The sequence below is a fragment of the Diorhabda carinulata genome, chromosome 2, assembly GCF_026250575.1.
Source record: "Diorhabda carinulata isolate Delta chromosome 2, icDioCari1.1, whole genome shotgun sequence".
Lineage (NCBI taxonomy): Eukaryota > Metazoa > Arthropoda > Insecta > Coleoptera > Chrysomelidae > Diorhabda > Diorhabda carinulata.
This window is the reverse complement of record NC_079461.1, coordinates 5,220,112-5,239,810: the sequence shown is the minus strand read 5'-3', so window position 1 is coordinate 5,239,810 and position 19,699 is coordinate 5,220,112.

Below are 19,699 nucleotides of genomic sequence, written 5' to 3'. Positions count from 1 at the left end.
CCCCGGAAACCCAGAACTGATCCCATAACTGAAACTATCGATTTTGATCTGAACATAACGAAATACCTTGACCGAAATTGAAATTTTCCTGTTTAAACAATAGAAATTACAGTTCAGTTAATATTTACAATATAATTTGTTGGTAAACACGTAGTAACAATAAATTTATGTCTATTCTACAAATTTCAATCATAATTAACATTCTTGATACAATAGACATTACTATTTATTACGTGGGTAATTAAACTTGATTCAAATTACAAGCTCATTTCGTTATAACAAATCACAGTACGTATTTGTTTGTTTTTCTATGGAAAAAAATTGTAATGCACACTTCACACTAATTAAACATTATATACAAGGTATCTAACAATAGTATCTAACCATAGTAATTTTGTGTTTTATCTTCGTTAATGTCCAGATATTTGTCAAATATAAAATCAATATTTTAGTTTAGTAAGTCAAGCATAAAAGTTTTATTTAGAAAACGACCCCTTAAAGTGTATAGACAGCGTTTCTTTACATGCGCCACACAACGATAACGTCGCCCAAATCAACCTAACCCAACTTAACTTAACCTAACCTAAACTGCAAAGATTATATACTCGATAGACCTGCCACTCTGTATAAAAATTTGACGACAAAGTTCGATCCTAGCGGCATCTCTCGGTCTGGCTCCGTACCAAGAAAAAAGATTTATATAATCAAACATTTGATCTAAGGTTCATATTCATGTTAATTTCGCGGGAAATTTGAAAATAACTCGAGTAATTTTAAATGCTCGAAGCTAGTTGTCGCATCAAATTGTGAATGAAACAAAAGTATTATGCATAAGACTTTTATTTCAAATTCAAATATTGCTTGTTTACAAGAAAATATAAATACCTGAAATTAAAATGCTGTTTAAATGAAGTATTTTGTAAAATATTTTGGTTTCATTTACAATTTATGTGACAACCAGGTCCGACCATCTAAATTTCACAATTAAATGGTTTATGTAAGATATAGGTAGATGGAATATTGAAATACAGGATGATTATTATGATTTTTTTGTTTTTGACATTTTATAACTATATCCACAAACAAAATATTTTCCTTCACACTTTAACAGTCTTAGGACAGTGAGATGTTGGAGCGTTTAAAAAATGTTTCTGTTCGTACATGGTACGCTCTTTTTTTTGTATCTCATCAACTAGGCCCCGTATTCCTATATCAAAATGAATCATTTATTCAGATCTCTCTGTGGTAGAGCATTGTCGGTCGAATATAAGAAACACTCTGTATAAGCTAAGCAATTATCAGCAAATCAGGTGCTGAAATTTCTCATTGACCTTGCAAAACTTTAACCCTTGATAAAAAATGTTTAAACGTTGACCAATAAATAAGAGCAACTGATCTTTTATGACCAATTTCTGACCTTTTAAATGATATAATTGGTCAAAATCCGCACATGGGGTGCTACTAAGTTCACGGAGCTCATTGATGGCGTTAATATTACGAATGCTAGTTAGCTGGATAGCATAAAAGAGAAGATGTGTTGGCAATAGATATCTTAAGTACAGAAACGTTAATCACCTACCGTATATTTCTGTTATCCGGATATTTAGTAACCAAGAACATGTGAGAGAAGACTGTCCACCGCCACTCTACAAAAGTATCTCAAATACATGAGGACTGGATAATATAATTCATATTGCTGGACATATTTTCCAATTTGGGAGTTGTTATAAAAACTCACGAATAAGAATTATTAATATCCACTGTGGTTTTATTTCATGTAGATATTTAATAAAAAAAAATTAGAAAATGTTATCTTGTCTTTATCTCTTCATCCACATATTGTTCGGTGACGATTTCTTAACGTTGTTGGCACAATAAAACGGTCATCACGAGCGGTTGTTAATCACCTTTTACCTATTCCAGGTCCCCTATGAAAGGATCTAGTCTTCTCATAACGCTGGCACACTCTTCGAATCGCTTGGTGGGTCATATCCAATTGTCTAGCAACGGCTCAATGACCACTTCCATTTTCGATTAAAGCAATAACTTGGGCGGCTTTTGTGGTATACTATGCATTGAACTAACACAATTGAACACTATTGAGATTTATAGAAAACGAATAATATTCAATATTGGACAAATTTGTTATTTTCGATACAATCACCACATAAACACGTTTCATTTGCTATACATATAAACGATAAGACTTACTGAAAATTTTATACTTTCATTAAAGCATATTAAATTGTCTTTCAAACATATATTTCTTTTTATTTCAACCAAATAATTTAAAAACAACATAGTTAAATTCAAAAGTTTACATTGGGCCGATTTCTATTCATGCAACAATATTCATATGAATCAAATCAAAATTGCTGTCAAATTAGTAGAAATAATCGTAATAACTAATATTCCGAAGGACGGCTTTTTACGAATTGGTTGTTAAAACACTAATTTTCTCAACTGTTTGTATTTGTGTACTTATATGGTTAACATCAACATAATATTTAGCGAAACTCTTGTGATAAAAATATCGATATACTGGGTGAATGAGTTACAACATCCAAAATTAATATTATCGTCCTACCAAGAAGTTAATTCGTTTCTTTTGACATTTATCCATGTAACATCTGTGAATATATCTTGAAAACATACTATCATATTTCCGAAGAAAACATGCTCTCATAGATGTTATATAAAGTATTTGGTACTGCCATTTTAGTTCCCTCGGATACATTCTGTATTCTGTGTGTTTAGTTTTAATAGAGGTCTCCAAGTTAATCGTCAAATATATAAATAGAAGTGTCATTACCTTCAATGAAATAACTCTTGAACAGATGGAAGAGGTTGAAAAGGTCTGCCGTAGTTTTTTTACAAAATATTTAATAAAATTTATAACCAACTCCTGTACTAGTGAATTAAGTTTTTTCCAGCCATTTTTTGAAAACAACTGTTAGTTAATATACCGTTTTTAAGCATATATTATACAAACAATGTTTTTTTCTAATTTTTTTTGTTTCAATCATCCAGGTCCCTATATTTATGCACGTGGTTTTTATCTTTGTCTACTAGGGTTACATAAAATTGTGGTGTCTACATCGATTCAGGTCAATGCAATTGTTAAGCGACGTTGTAATGTTGATTCATTCCTTCATTATTTTGTAAAATAAAATTAGGGTCATATGATTGATTCACCGTATACAAAAGTTCTACAATACAAGAATTGGAATAGGAAAAATAAAATAAGTTTGCTTTTAGTCAGATACAAAAATAATTAATTAAATGATCGTTGCAAGGTTAACTGTTTTGATGGTTTTGATCTTGTATTACTAAGAAATTTTGCTATCAGACGTATCAGGAACGCAGAAAATACTTGTTGTAAATAATCGTTAATGGAATGGTTCCTTCAATAATAAACAATTTGAGGTTCTTATTAAAGTTTGTTATAACAAATAAGAAGCATATCATTCTCTAACTAAACTAAACTAAATTTGAGATTAGTGTTCTTCTAAGATATCGTTGTTTTATTGATTTGACCCAAAATCGACATAAAAACATAGCTTTGAACAAGGAATTTTATTCCATATGTTACTCTATATTTTATTACAAAGGGCAACACGTGATTAATTCTAATTTTTCACTAGAGAAATAATAACAAAACTTCTTGTGTAATAATTTATGTATGTAGATGCAGATGTATTGTGATCGTATATAACGCCGGAGTCTGACAATAGTTGAAAGTTAAGTCACCGCCAATCCTTAAAAACATTAAAATAAAACATCCAGATAAGTTGAAATGTACCCGCAGTTTTTCTACTTTTGGTTATTGATGAAATTATAATTAGATTAAAACAAAATAACCTTCACTATACTAGAAAAAGTTAAAACTACGTCTCGTACGAGATAATTCTTACTCTTCTCTTTTCTAGTATCCTGATGCACATGATCATAACTCTAGTGAATAAAAGTGTTATTCAAGAACGAAAATAAACTTAATCTCCTCCTATGAGAAGATTTAATGAATTCTTATAATAGAATATAAATATATATATATATATATATATATATATATATAAGACGTCCGATTTTTTCAACAATTTTTATATGTACAGGTCGTGTATGATTTTTTTTGTCAGATACTAATCTTATAGTTTATATTGAGAATTAACAAATTTGTGATTCACGTGCTATTAGAGCAAAAAACAGTAATAAATCACTGAACTGGATGGTTGTACATTCATTCAATTAATTCTATCTAGTTCTACCTCTTAATGTTTTTAGAAATTTCCTGATCTTATAGGACCGATGACCTTTTGCTACTTTTCTGGTAAAACCATAATTCCCTCACTATAAACCTTTTGATGTTTTTTGTCGTACAACCAAGGAAGTTTGAAGCTTTACACCTTTGAGAGAATTTCGCTGCTTAACTGGACACGTCGTTGCCTATTAAGGCCGGTTCAGACGCAGCCAGTGATTTAGTCGAGAGTGTCTACTGTCCACACAAGTTAATTAGTGGAGTTTGCTAGTCGAGTCAAAAAAAGTTTACACAGGCCAGTGTTTAATTGAAATCGATTAGCAGCAAGTCAAGTATCTGTAGTGGGTTTATAAAAATTTGGGATTATTAAAATGAACCGAAAACGGCAAGTTACATACCAAAATATTCTTCGATCATATTAAAACTTCTTGGTAACGAAACAGTATATGTTTGGAAGAAATACAAAAGCAGTGCTCACCAATTAATAAGACAAACTAACCTGATGACCAATTTCTGACCTATCAGTTGGTATAATTGGTAAATCGGAAACCCCACATGAGGTGCTAAGATTGCAGAGCTTTACAAACACATGGATTTTTTGAATCTTCTGTATCAGGAACGCATGAAATATTACTATGAAAACGCTTCCAACAAACAGCTGTGAAAATGTTTATAATAAATAATTTTAGTGTAAAATTACAGAATATACACATATTTCATGTGAATTATATTCATTTCATTGATTATTTACTTCTGTTACCTACTGTATAGTTGATGTCTATCTATACGAGAATAAAAATAAAGAATTCAGTTTTTTCAGGTTAGTGTGCAACCACGTTTTACTTGCAATCATTGTAACCATTAATATCAGGCTAACATACAGTAAAAGCACTTTATATATGAATAAAATTGCATTTATAAGTGTCTGAAAATTAACGTCCGTCATTTCGAAATATTGGTAATGTTTCATTATGTATGAAACAAATGATATTTTCATTTTTTACTTTTAATAACGAATTATACTATATAATTACAAATAATGATTGGAATTTCTGAGATAAAATTGTGGTTGTTTATCGAAATTTTGCCTTCAAGTAATTAAATCTTGTGTGAGAGAATTTTCATTTTTCTCAACGTCAAATTTGTTTTTAATTCATTCCATTTATTATAGCCATATAATTAAATGAATAGGTCCTCAACTCTACCCGTGATTTTGGAAGCAACATCTGGTAATAGCAAAAAATTTTTACGTCAATTATTGTGGTATGATTGTATTTTTATAATTATTTCAATAATTAAAATTATTTTCCTGAAAACTTAATTTTGAATCTTAGGTTTTGAAAACTTTTCAAAATTCTAGCAGAAGAAACTACAAATATTGTCTTTCCAAAACAATCTTCAAAAATTGAAGTTCAAATCGTGAATAAACATATAAGTTGAATTCTGCATCCGATTTTTTCGTGACACAAGGGAATAACTGAAACAATTATAATTTACAACAATTATAGTTTACGAAATTTAATTTTTTGTCGTTGTATTATCAAATTTTTTTTTCTTACTCTGTTTATGATTTTTATCATTTGAACTTGTATTTTTAACGATTAGTGCCTCTAAAGTTTTTACGTCATGAGTAGTTCAAAAAGTCGTTGTGTTAACAATCCAAATCATTTTTGCTATATCAGGAAGATCCCAGAAGTACCAGACCTAGAGATGGCGGTTGTTGCGTGAAAAATTCCGCTGTATTAAAAAGTACACAATCTATACAGCAAATGTTTCAGTTAGGTCAAGACCGACGGTGAGTGTGTTAGTTTCAACAATGTTCTTGATGGTAAGCATATCATTTTTATTTTGAGATTGAGGCCTTCGAATCAACCAAAAAAAGGGGCGATTCGTTGCGTGGAGTAGGCAGATTGAGACCACAGAATCGCATCACTTCTTACCAATGAACGAATATCCGCACCCTTCTCTTGATAATGGCTCCCAAATGAGAGCCGAAACGTCGAGGATTTTCAAAATTGCGAGAATTTTCAAAATTCCAACGCGTCAATCCGTGAACCTAGTATTGTTGTTCATAATCCTGACCGCAGAAATCTTTCCGAACATTTCAAATGTTTCAAGTTTGTCGTTTAGTATTTGTTTGGCACCCATGGATAGTGGTCGCAGTGGTCGACCAAATGAGGAGTGTCGAAGCAAATCCACAAAGAGGTACTGGATGTTCAACTGAAAGTGCGTGAGCTAGCAGAGATGGTAGGCATTTCAAAAAGTCCGGTACATCACATATTTACTGGAAATTTGGACATAAGAAAGCTCTACACAGAATAGGTGCCCCGTTTGGTCACAATAGAGCAAAAATAGCATCTTGATGTCCATCACTTTCCACCAGAAATAAAAGAACAATCAAAACAATGGACGGAAAAGGGAGAACCGGTTCTAAAAAAGTCGAAGATGATTCCATCTGTAGGCAAGGTCATGGTGTCGGTTTATTGGGGACGCGTAGGATAATTTTCATTGAGTATCTTGAAAAAAGAAAAAAATATCATTGGCTGGTATTATGTGAACTTGATGTCGGCAGTTAATGGCTATTTTGAGGAGCTTGACGATTCTTATTATAAAAAGAGTACCAAACTTATTGAACTTCTCTGGGTATAGTATATGAACATAAAAATATTTCTTCCAAAATTTTTGTATTTTCTTTGTTGGGTCAGGTATTTCTGGAACGATCCTCGTATATAGGGAGAATATGTATATCCTTTACAATGTCGCTTTTGTTTACATTTCCTTTTATCTAATTTTCAACTTAATATTGATGAAGGCTGATTCAATATTTCAGCAAAAACTATTTAATGAGTTATTGCAGGTAATTCTGTATATCCGCCATTCCTTTGTGCCTTATGTCCTTTTGATATCTAGATTAATAATAAAAACTGTAAATCGCAGATACCTGACCCAGGAAATTCTTCCCGGATATAGCTGACTTGGGAAAAACCAAAAACTTCTACCTGTTCTTTGTTCTAAAATTGCACGAATCCAGGCGAGGTGTTTGGAATCGAGGATAAATTCATTCTGTCTCCAAACAGCGAATCGATCAGATCTCTAACGCCGAAGCTACGCTGTTTCCAGAGACTCAGTTCGCGCGACGTAGTTTAATCTGTTGTAAATGTTTTTGTGTATATTTTTTTGTTGATGTATATATATAGTAAGTTAATGTAATCGAACTTTATTTAGAGTCCATTACCCTCGACACTAAGACTGGCCTTCATAAGAATATTATAGCTGCGATCCATGATTTGATGTCTCCAAATCTCCAATACATCTCCAAATGATGTATTAATATGGAATTTTTGGTTTTTCGTCATGCCACTATATTATAAATATTGGTTCTAAATGCCGACTATGATATGGCACATTATCCATAATCCCGGTGCAAAAAATTTTATTGTACATTTTACAGCTCCGCATTCATTTCGTCACGATATACAGTTTGTCCACGTAAGTTGGCGGCATACGGGAAACTTTTTTGTTATTAATTTTACGAAAAAAAGTTATTCTTGAGAAAAAGTTCTGCATGGTCCAAAACCTAAAATTCAATCATCAGATGTTAAATTTTTTCAGTTGTATACGAGGTTTGTCAAAAAATGTGATTAAAGTAAAGTACCTTTCTTTTTGACAATATTGAAAATTGTTATAAAGAAAAGATGTTTAGAATTAAAAATAGCTTTCAAATATTCAATATTGTTTATTTACATTGAAAAAATATTTTTTTCTACATTTTTCTCTGCGATTACGTTGGAAATTTAAGTTTGCACATTAATGCATAATTAATTTAGGATGCACTGACATTTTTTAAAATTGATAATTAATGTGGGCTTTGCGGACTGTCTAAAAATCGAACATTCGAAAAAACGTCAAAAATCGTATTTCAAAAAGTGCCACAGAATTTAAACACTATTTTTAGGCAGTCTAAAAGTGTTTTGCATAATTTTTAGAGGTCCGTATTGTACAGTTTTATGTTTGACAGACGTATTTGTTTATGAAAAGTTAGACATGTCACCAACATTAAATCTGGTAGAGAAAATTGAGATTGTGCTAATAGTGGGTGATAGGTATAAAAGATTTCGAGAAGTAGCAGACATTTTTAATTTCCGACATCCGGATAAAAATATTCATAATTTCACAATTTTTAATTCTAAACATCTTTTCTTTATAACAATTTTCGATATTGTCAAAAAGAAAGGTACTAGAGCAAAAATCACATTTTTTGACAAACCTCGTATACAACTGAAAAAATTTAACATCTGATGATTGAATTTTAGGTTTTGGACCATGCAGAACTTTTTCTCAAGAATAACTTTTTTTCGCAAAATTAATAATAAAAAAGTTTCCCATATGTCGCCAACTTACGTGGACACACTGTATATTCAAATAACATTTTGGATTCTATTCTATTTATTATAAAATACGTTAGAGCAGTTCATCATTTCAGATAAATATGAAAAAACTATTATCACTAAATAAACCTCCTCATCTGAAAGGAAGAATAATACACGTCCTGTTCTTAGAGCACCCCCCACGGCATCATCCACTTGTCACTGACGTAGTCAATATGTCAATTATCGCCACTAGAAGCAATTACTTGCGGTTGGAGCACGAGCCCCAGCATATGGTCCACTTCTCACCCCATTCGTTATTGACAAAGGCACCCACCAGCCCTTATAGAAAATAAATACTGTTAAATCCGTGTAATTTTTAACAATAGTTTATTTTGGCATTGTTCGAATCATGTAGGGAATAAAGGCGAAAAGGAATTTTGTTATGCTTTGTTTTGGTATGGTTTAATTACGCAATATGGTAGTTGACAAATTTTGAACAAGTGATTTGAATGATCTGGGACTGAAATTATGGTCCAATACAATATAAGAAATATGTATAAATGTTTAACAATAATAAAATTTTACTTACAATAATTAATTAAGATTTTCGGTGATTTTTGATAGTATTAATGCTTGTATAAATTTTCAAACTCATAGAATTCAAAATTCAATATTCAAATTGACGTTGATGGAAATATTGATTCTGGTTACTATAGGAATTTTTATTAATTTTTAATTGGTTAGATTATGAATGACCTTGAATGTTTATAGGTTAGATAAGGATAAGTTGTAGTAAATGATGTTCAATAATGATTGCTAAATTTATGGATAATATTAAATTTTAATAGGCTACGTCGTTATGAATATTGGTTCGAATGTAAATGACAATAAATTTTATAGGTTAGGACGTTATAAGTGAAGTTGAAATTTATAGGTTAGGTGAGGTTAGTTGGTAAATGGCGTTGAATCAGTTTTCTTATTAATGCATTGATCATTTTGGACAATTTATGTTGTTTCTAAAAATAAACGTTTTTTATGGTTTTTTTGCATCCAAATGTTCTTGATTTTAGGTCTCTTTTGTTTTAAAATTAGTTTTTTTAATAATTTTTGGAAAATAAAATTTGACGTTTCGACGTATACGTTAAAGCATTTCATCATCTCAGGTAAATATGAAAAAACTATTATATTTTGATAAAGACTTAAAGAAAAGTCGAAACGTCAAATTTCATCTTCCAAAAATTATTAAAAAAAACTAATTTTAAAACAGAAGAGACCTGAAATCAAGGACATTTGGATTAGATTAGTAAATAATTACCAAACGTGAATTTACATAATAAATGGCTGTAAATGCATATTTGAAAATAACTTTCAATTCAAAACAACTTTACTTTATAACATTTTTTTGAATTGTAAAAAATAAAGATACTATACTCTTGTTTGTCACAAAATCCTAATTTTTTGACAAACCTCCTATATATTTTAACTTTTGGACTATGCAGAATTTTTTATCCAGAATAACTTGTTTCCATGAAACCACTAATAAAAAAGTTTTCCATATGGTTCCAACTTAAGTACACACTGTATATATGTGACACGCATAAATATTATAATAAGGTTTTTATTAAATGATAGTTGAAAACAAGTTTTTGAATTTCCGTTTCAAACTTCCCGCTAAAATGCTCAATACCAATATGGCTACGCACGTCAGTATATGGTAAGCTTGTCAAAATTTAAGAGTATTCCTCTATCCCATCTAATACGAAAAAGGAATCTAAGGTACTAGAGTGTTGAGAATTGATCAAATTGACAGTTGACAGACCTATCCCAGTCTTGACCATATCCTTACCTCACACTATTTTGTTTTATTTAGAGTCAAAGTTGGTAACCATGTTAATTTTAATTTAGTTAAGTTGGCAGGCGATAAGTACTTTTTGATGTGTTCAAGTGACAGTGAAAAAGTGAAATGAAATGGTGACATGAAAACGCGTTAAGTATTGAGCAACAATTCGACGATTGTTTAGCAAGAGTTTTGTTAATCAAAACAAGTATTGTCAAGCGATTCAAAAGGTACTTTTTGAAAACACTGTTCAATAAACTGAACGTTTGTCAACTTTGGACTTCATCATTTCTCAACAAAGTACCCAAACCCACTGAAAATAACAACATAGAGCCATACAACTATGAAAGGGGTTTGGAATAGGATTCTAATTAGTTCAGTTAGAGTGAGTTAATAAGGTTCAGACTACTGCATTTTATTTTATCCAAATCAAGTGTGTCGAAACCTAAAAATAAATACGCTCTCTGATTATATTCATTACAGATTTCAAAAAAGTAGTTTGTCTGATTTTACAGCTGGGTCTTTAATCCCAATTGGTGGAAACTGTTAATTTTTTATTTTGTCTATTTTTATTTTTATTTTGACTTAAAAACAATATGCATGACAACGTCAAAAAAGCCTCTTAGATGCACTTTACAACTAGAATGTCAAATAATACAAAAGAGAATGAAATTCGAGCACCTTGTAATTGACATATCAGTTATGGAGACGTAGAAGAAGAGATAAGAGCAATGCACAAGTAGCCAGAACAAATCAGGTCGCGGAATGTCTTCAGAACGTATTACGGCGAAATTAACACCTAAAACGAGAAACAAAGGCAGGAATTTACAAAACAAAATCTCGGGAAAAACACTTCTAGACTTAGAAAGAAGCGATATAAATCGAATGACAGACGTTAGACTGGTGAAAATAGAGATCAAGTGAAGAAATGTGGATGTATAACCTAGAGTCAGGATAAGATAACAGGCGATATATTAAGGAAGAAAGAAGAAGAATAAGATACTTTTCTTTTCACTATGAAAATCAAACGAAGTGATTTTTTTATAAAGAGTTGTATCTAATTGCATACTCATTACCTGATATTCCAATTTCGATGGGAAATTAATTCCTTAACAGTTTGATTTAATTCATTTATAACTGATGTATTGAAAGAAAAGGATTTCTGAAAAATTCATTTTTTTATTTATATGAATTATAACTGTTCGTTACTCTACATTCCATTTCCGCTGAGTGTAGAAATAAGTTTAAACCGATGAGACTGGTAACTGGCCAGTTTCGCCTTTTGACATCTCTCTGATGGATTCCAAGTTCGACGCTATCCAAAGAGTGGTTGTCAGCATGATCCGATACAAGGGGTTGGAAAATGGGGTTAGACACCGATCAATACTTCACAATGTGTGCGTCTACATAAAGAGAAACTTGAGCGGACTGTGGACGAATGTGTGTGCATTCCATTTAGAAAATAGAAAAACTTTTCGTATGTTAGACTCACGGGAAATGGAAGAAATAATTTAATTTATCAATTTTATAATACGATTGAAGAGGGAACTGAATGTTTCGTTTTTGTTTTAATAGATAAATAGCGATCAAAAAACATGTAGAAAGTCCAAGATCCAAACTATATTATTTAGCGTTTTCCTCATGTAAAAAATAATCATTCAAAACGTTGTTAATGTATAGGGTTTGTTAATATAAATAGATTCCATACCGATACAAATATAGATAAATAATGTCGATTTTCAATGTTCACTCAAAATGACGAATTGGGAATCGGAAAACGATCGAAAATTGCTATAATGTAGGTAATCAATCAATACCTAATTTTCTCCCTCTTCTAGGGGTTCTGCAACCTCCCTTATTTCAGTTGCGGCTTTTCCTTGACCAGAATTACGCAGTTTTTCCTGTCCTGCGCTTCCTCCTCGCTGGTTGCTTTGAGGTTTATGCTGCTGAAGATTTCTTCCTCCCAAGTCTCGTGCGCGATTTTCCTAAAATCTTGAAAGTTGCACCCCTTTTGAACCACTCTCTTTATTTCTGCGGTTCTCTCGGCCTTCTTCCGTCTTTCCAGTTTTTCCCTACATTTGTTGCATTTTATTTTGTTATTTTAAATAGAACACCCTGTATATTAATACATTTTTTAAATCGTAAAATTTAACTTTTGTCTGGAAATTTTTTTCGAAAAATACATACTTTTTGAGTTATTAATTATTTTGTAAAAAATTTGACCATTGCAGACCCTTATAAATTATTTTTTTACGAGGATATCCTTAAAGACGTGAAAATGGTTTCTATTCGGTTGCTTTAAGCAAGGTCAGACGTATTGGAATCTATGTTGAAAATTTTTCATTTTATACAGGGTGTGTATAAAAAATGTTCAAAGTTTAACTTCATAAATAGCAAAATTTCTTTATTTTTTAAAATAGAACCACCCGGTTTTTTCTATTTTAATACATTCAGAGGTAACAAATAAGGCAAATTCATATATACTTTTCTGTACCTAAACTCTAGCGTTATTCAGATATTGAATGTTTTCTGTAAATTTTCAGAGATGCAGGATATGGTCTGAATTTTATTTTGACCCGTTCATATAAGTACTAAGAAATAAAAAAAATTTTTTCTTTATCTTACCAAGGTCTGTGAAAAAATGAAACTACTAATCCTATTGTAACTAAGTTCTAGTTAAAAAGATCGAATTCGAAAACCCAAATGTAGAAATTTTCAATACTATAAGTATTTTGCCACATACAGGTAGTTTTAACTGGTCGTGGGACACCCTGTATAGAGGGTGCCTCATGAATAACATTTCCAATGTTAATTATGTTTATTAAATTATCATACAAAAAGGAAAGCCTTCATGTATTCTTTATTTTACCCAATATAACATCATTATTTGGGCTTAGATGCCAGATTTGTCTGCATTTTCAATATCTTCATTTGATTCAAATCTTTTCCATCTGAATAAATAGTAAACTGACGGGACGACAACTTCTTAGTTGAATGGAACGACTTCTGTTTTATGATATTTGTATTAGATGGTTGTTTCATATTTTCCTCCTTTACCAGAAATTTTTATTTGATTTTCATCGTCTACAGGCATAAAGCCAGGCATGTTTTAGTATGCTGTAACCAGAGATCTAGTTGTTCATCGCTAAAATTTTGAAAATCGAGCATTTGCAGCATTTCAAAAATATTACTTTTTATTTTTTCCTTAATGCTTTCTTTATTAACAAACAACTGTGATTTCAAATCCTGAACTTCTTTATTTCGGATATACTGGACATTGTTGACTTTTTGTTCTTCAGAAAGCCATTGGTTGAATTCCTAAAAAAAAAATGAGTAAATCCCTCCGTTAACACTGAATTTATTCAGGTGTGTCTTCGTAAATCTAATAAAAATTATTATTTTATACTCACCATCAAAACTTTGAAACTGTAAATGTACTATATAATTTTTAAAATATTGTATGTGCTCCAGATGACTTCTCAAAGTCTCCATTAAATTTAAAAAAGAGACTGCATTCCACACACATATATTTTGTTTCACTTCCATATTCAATCCATTTGGATGATTTATTATGAATGTTTATTTAAGTTAAACTGGGTTGAAAAGAATTTGTCACATACAAAACACAATATCGGCATCTTAAAATTAGGACAAAAAAGATTCAGTTTCAGAGTAGTTTGAGAAAAGCGAAAAGTATTCAAAAAATCAAAACAAAACCGAATTTAAAGTTAGGTTATGTTATTTTATAATTTATTCGCATGCGCAGATGATGGAATATATTCCTCTAGTTATCGCCTCCTCTTGTATGCGGACTCCAGTTGCAAACAGGTTGCACAAATCCGATTGCGCGATTCCGATTGCGCGTTGCGAAGTCAAGTTGCAAACTCTAATTTCAAATAATTCGACCCTTAGTCGTATCACGATTATCATTAAACTATCAGTGCGAGAGTCGCACCCTTCAAAACCCACCTTCAATTCAACAACTTTTATGATGAATTTAAATGACAGTTATTGGCGTGTTAAATCAAAAGCGCGTACATATACGACTTTTAAGCTTTTTCTTATAAAAATATTGATCTAGGCGGCTCCTTGGGTGGTCTAAGAATGTATTACCGTCTATTTTTCTTTTATATAATGAAAATTACAGTCTAAAGCCATACCATTATAAGCCTTACGTAGACACAGAGCTGGAAAACCGAACAGAAAATTGGTAGACCTTCAGAATTAGGAAATGAGTGAGACAGAAGGCTCACTTTGAAAATCTCTATCAAATTTCCTCTGGACCAATGGAAAGTAATCATTGTTTGCTGTGTTTTGGCTGGTTACATGAAGATTGTACAAACTATTCCGAGAAACGCAATGCAACAAAAATAAAGAAGAAAAAGACAAAACAATAAGAAATTTCACTAGAGTATACGAGGTTCGTTACTTAAGTTTTGAGATAGACAAATATGAACAAATATCTATGATTGGATATGGCTTTATTGTTTTTCAAAAATATTTCCACGCAAAAACTTTTGCATGCGTTTGAACCAATTGTCGAAGCATTTTTTCAGTTCAGATTGGAGTACCTCCAAACATGTAATTTGAAAAAGTTGATCTCGCTATTTATTTTTGATTTACGGGAATAAGAAGAAATAATTGGGCGCCAAATAAGGATTGTACGACGGATGACCCATCAATTCGATGTTTTAACTGTTCAAAAACATTTTTGTTTGAACTGATGTGCGAGAGCTCGCATTTTCGTGGTGGAGAATGATTCGTGTTCTGCGATTGGTTTCTCTGATTTCTGGTGTACCATTCAGAAACTTTTCTTGGATTACTCTCATTCTGAAGGACTCATACAGAAGATAATTGTTTAATTTCGGATTCAGATCCATAGATTTATTATAAGTCGTCTGTAACTATCTTTTGAAGTAATACGATTAAATTTTTTCGGCATTTCTTAACACCAATCGACACGAGCTTTTTATTTAAGCGGTTGTTTAATTATACGGTATCCAGCGCGAACAAATCTTTTCGATAACCAAATATCCATGCAATGTTGAATGTATGCGAGTGGAACTAATGCCCAAATATGCCTAAAATCTCACGGTATGTCGTATGACGATCTTCCAGTATCAGTTTATGCACATCATCGATGTTTTTTGGCACAACAGCCGAATTTGGACGAATTTCACGAAATTCATCCTGTAGCCAAGTGCAACCACGGAAAACATGCGATTCACGATGGTGCTTCATCAATTGTTGATATAATCTCACATTTTAGAAGATGGGACACGATTGCCTGGTTTACAATGTGAGCGAAATCAACTTAATGTGCTATTATTTAGAAGCACTGCTCTGATTTATGAAATTTTACCTTTTTTATTGCTTATTTTGGACTTGTGAAACAGTTTATCTCAAAATCAGAACAATTTCAGCTCTAATTACTTACAAAAATTGCTTCTTATTCTTAGATATAATATATCGTCACCTAACAAGAATGGAAAATCACTTTAAATCAGGTGAAAATCAAAACACGCGTTCATTAGGGAGAATGGCAAAATTTGTTACTCAGATTATGTGCGTAATATAAATCCATCTGTTATTTCCTACCCGTCAACATCTCCCCCATGGAAAACTTATTAGGGAGGGGACACGATAAGTTACGACCCTCTTCAATACGTAAATCTTTACCGCTAACACACACAAACACACACGCCGATCACTTTGATAAGGATCAAAAAAGCGTATCGAATGTTTATCAATGAATGCAAATTGAATTTTTCAAACTACAAATTCGGATATTCCGTTTTTTGAATGGAAATTTGAACTTAACTTTACAATTCTGTAGACTCTTGATTGGATACTTCTATTCAGCTTTTTTGATATACAAAATGATTTTTAAGTTAAGCGCATACAACGATTTTGATTAACTCTGTACAATGTTGTCAAATCTTCAGTTTTTCTAGAAATATAACGAGCTTTATTATTTCAATAATATTTTTTTGAGTGTCTTTGGAAGTATGTACGTAATTCAGCTCTACACTTCTTGTTGATATTTGAATTCAATTTTCTTCATTTGTCTTCCCCAATTCCTTCGGTCATTTGCTACTTCTATCCATTCAATCCTTTCTAGGTGATCTATATCTCATTTGATTTCTTGAAGCCATTTTTTCTTTGAATGCCCTTTTCTTCTTTGTCCTCCTTCATCTTCCAGTACCATTCTTACAATTCCCTGCTGTCGCAATCTGGCTCTTCGTGCTCAAGTTATTGGTGTTATTTAGGCTTATTGTATATCAATATGTCTTCTCCAGATACCTTTTATTATTTTTCTTTTCTTACCTATAAGCGTCGTGGTGCAACGTTTCATAACTATGGATCAAACGTGAGTCCATCACTTCTCACCAGAAGCAAAAGAGCAATTAAAACAATTGAACGAAAAGGGAGAACCGGCTCGAAAGAAGGCAAAGACTGTTCCATCTGCAGGCGTTAGTTTTTTGGGATGCGCATGAAATGATTTCTATTGGAAAAGGAAAAACTATCAACGATGAGAACGTATTGCAACGTTTGAGCGACGAAATCAAGCAAAAAAGGCCGCATTTGTCTGAAAATAAAGTGTTGTTTCTTCAAGATACTGCACCAAATCACATATAAGTTATTGAAATGGCTAAAATTATTGAATTAAAGTTTGAATTGCTACCTTATGCACCTTATTCGCAAAATTCAGCCTCATCTGATTATTTTCTGTTCCCTGACTTAAAAAAATGGCTCGGTGATAAGATTTTCCAACAATGTGAAGAGGTGATTGAACATCGCTGGGAGAAGTGTATGGAGCTAGAAGAGATAACGTTGAAAAATAAATATATTTTTTCCAAAATTTTGTGTTTTATTTGTTGGGCCATTCTCGTATGTAGGCTTTCTTGAAACTAAAGCATTGTATCAAATTTCGTATCAGCACCTAGTTTTATATTTTGATAATTTTACGTGAAATAAATGAGAAACTTCCATTTGTGTCGGTGTGTTATCTTCATAACTAACCATATCTATGATATTACGTACAATCAAAGACATTCAAACGAAAATATCAATAGCATTGATACTGATCATTACTGTCATGCAGGCAGACAACAAATTGAGTTTTTAACGAAAATAAGCAAAACTTTTTATGTTTTTTAAATTCATATCCGCGAAAAGCAACGCTGAAGTGGTTTTTATTTACTTTCTGAATTTCAAGAGATCACTGGGAAACAAATATTGAATGTAGTGTAGCAAATTTATGGATGGATTTTATTTTTTGATGGTAATTTGGTAATTTTATACTTTCGCGGTCCCCTCGTTTTTTGGACCTATAAAATAGAAAAATCATCCGGTTTCGATGAATTTTTTTTAAATCTTCGTTTTTACGACGGATTTACGAAAACATTTTTAGGGGAATAAAAAAAATGAGAACTTATATTGGTTTCAGAGCTTTAAATGTTCATGAAAATACAATAATTCACGTATAATTGTTGATAACTTTTTTCTAAATAATCAAATGAAGCTGTTATATCTTTTTTCATAATCTGCTTAAAAAATCTAACAAAAAAATTATACAAAAATGTTGATTTATTATGTTTTAACAATTAAAAATAATAAAAATTTGTCTTAAAATTGAACTTTTCTCACATATAATCGTTTGTACCTTTTCTATTAATGAAAAACATTAAAGTTATATGAAGAAAAACCTTCTTAAAATCACTTTTTGTAATCAAGGGTATAATATTGAGAGTTAACTTTGAAAAATTGAAAATTTTCGTCATTAAAAAAATGATATCTTATTAAGGTTGACCGTTAAAGGGGGTTAGGTTAGGTTTTTCCATTTCTCAATTTTTTTCCAAAATGTTTGTTTTTGTGTAGATTAATAAAAAAATATGCGAAGATTTCTAAGAAAAATTCATCGAAATCGGATAATTTTTCGATTTTCTAGATCCAAAAAACGAGGGGACCGCGAAAGTATAAAATTACCATCAAGAGCGGATCCAGCTTTGGCACCAGAAGGGGCTCACATTGTCGTGGTCTAGTCAATATAATTTAATTTTGATAACAATAGATACAAGTGAAAAGTAGGTATTTTATCAATGTACGTAAGTACTGTACTTAAAAATATTTATTCTTTATTGTACACTTGAAAAACCTAACACATAATAACTTGTACATGTACATGTATCAAAAAAAATTTTGGTATTAATAATAATTAATTAATATAATGTTATTTCATTAGTTGGTATCACTGTTAAAAAAATTGTGGAATATGTCATGTTATGTTAATAAAAAGTCGTGTCAGTCATTTTGCTCATTATAACCTGAAAGGAAACCACGTCACGTATTATTCCACTAAAATATTAAATTATTTTAATAGTACATACTTCAGAGAAGATATCCAGAGACGTACTACCACGCACGGAATGAGGCAACCAATTTATATTCCATAACCGTGATGAATGATATGTCATAACAGGTAGAGGTATGTCGAGGGATATGACGCAAAAGTGAAGAGGTGGTACGGCAAAAGTTTCCAACAAACAAAATAGAAACAGACAAAATATTGATTTCCTTCAATTTTCGTCCTGTATATAGCATAGAAAGGAAAGGAAATGAAAATCATTACAAAACCCATTGTGTATATATATGGTTTTTATAAAATATGCCAAATAGGATTATGTTCAGGATCTTGTGGTTGAATTTTCCTTGTTTTGTTTGTTATCCGCTGAACGATGAGGCCAATTCTCGTTATCAGAAATCATCTTTAGTTCCGGAGCGCGTTCCTGTCCAAAAAGGAAGTACCGGAACGAAGTTCCGGAGCGTTCCGGCTCGACAATACCGCTGTAACTACCTATGAGGTACTTTATGAGCATTAACAACAATAAAATTTCAGTTAAAAAACACGCACTGGAATAAAGGGAAACTGATTACTTACTATTTCTTGTAATTAATGAATTTGCAGCAACAATTTTTAAAAATACTTATAAAGGTACACTTATAAACACATTATAGGCGGAAAGAAATTTTAGTTTTTTAACTTAGAACTATGCTATGATATGTTGACGTTTAGTCGTTCCGATTCCGATTGAGGTTAGGTCTAGCTAGACGTTACGTAATCAACAAGAGGGCGCAAGTGTGGCGCGGTAAAATTCAAATTTTTGATGCGTTCATTTCCAAACGTTTACCATCATACAAAGTTATTATATTATATTGAATTAATTAAATATTAAA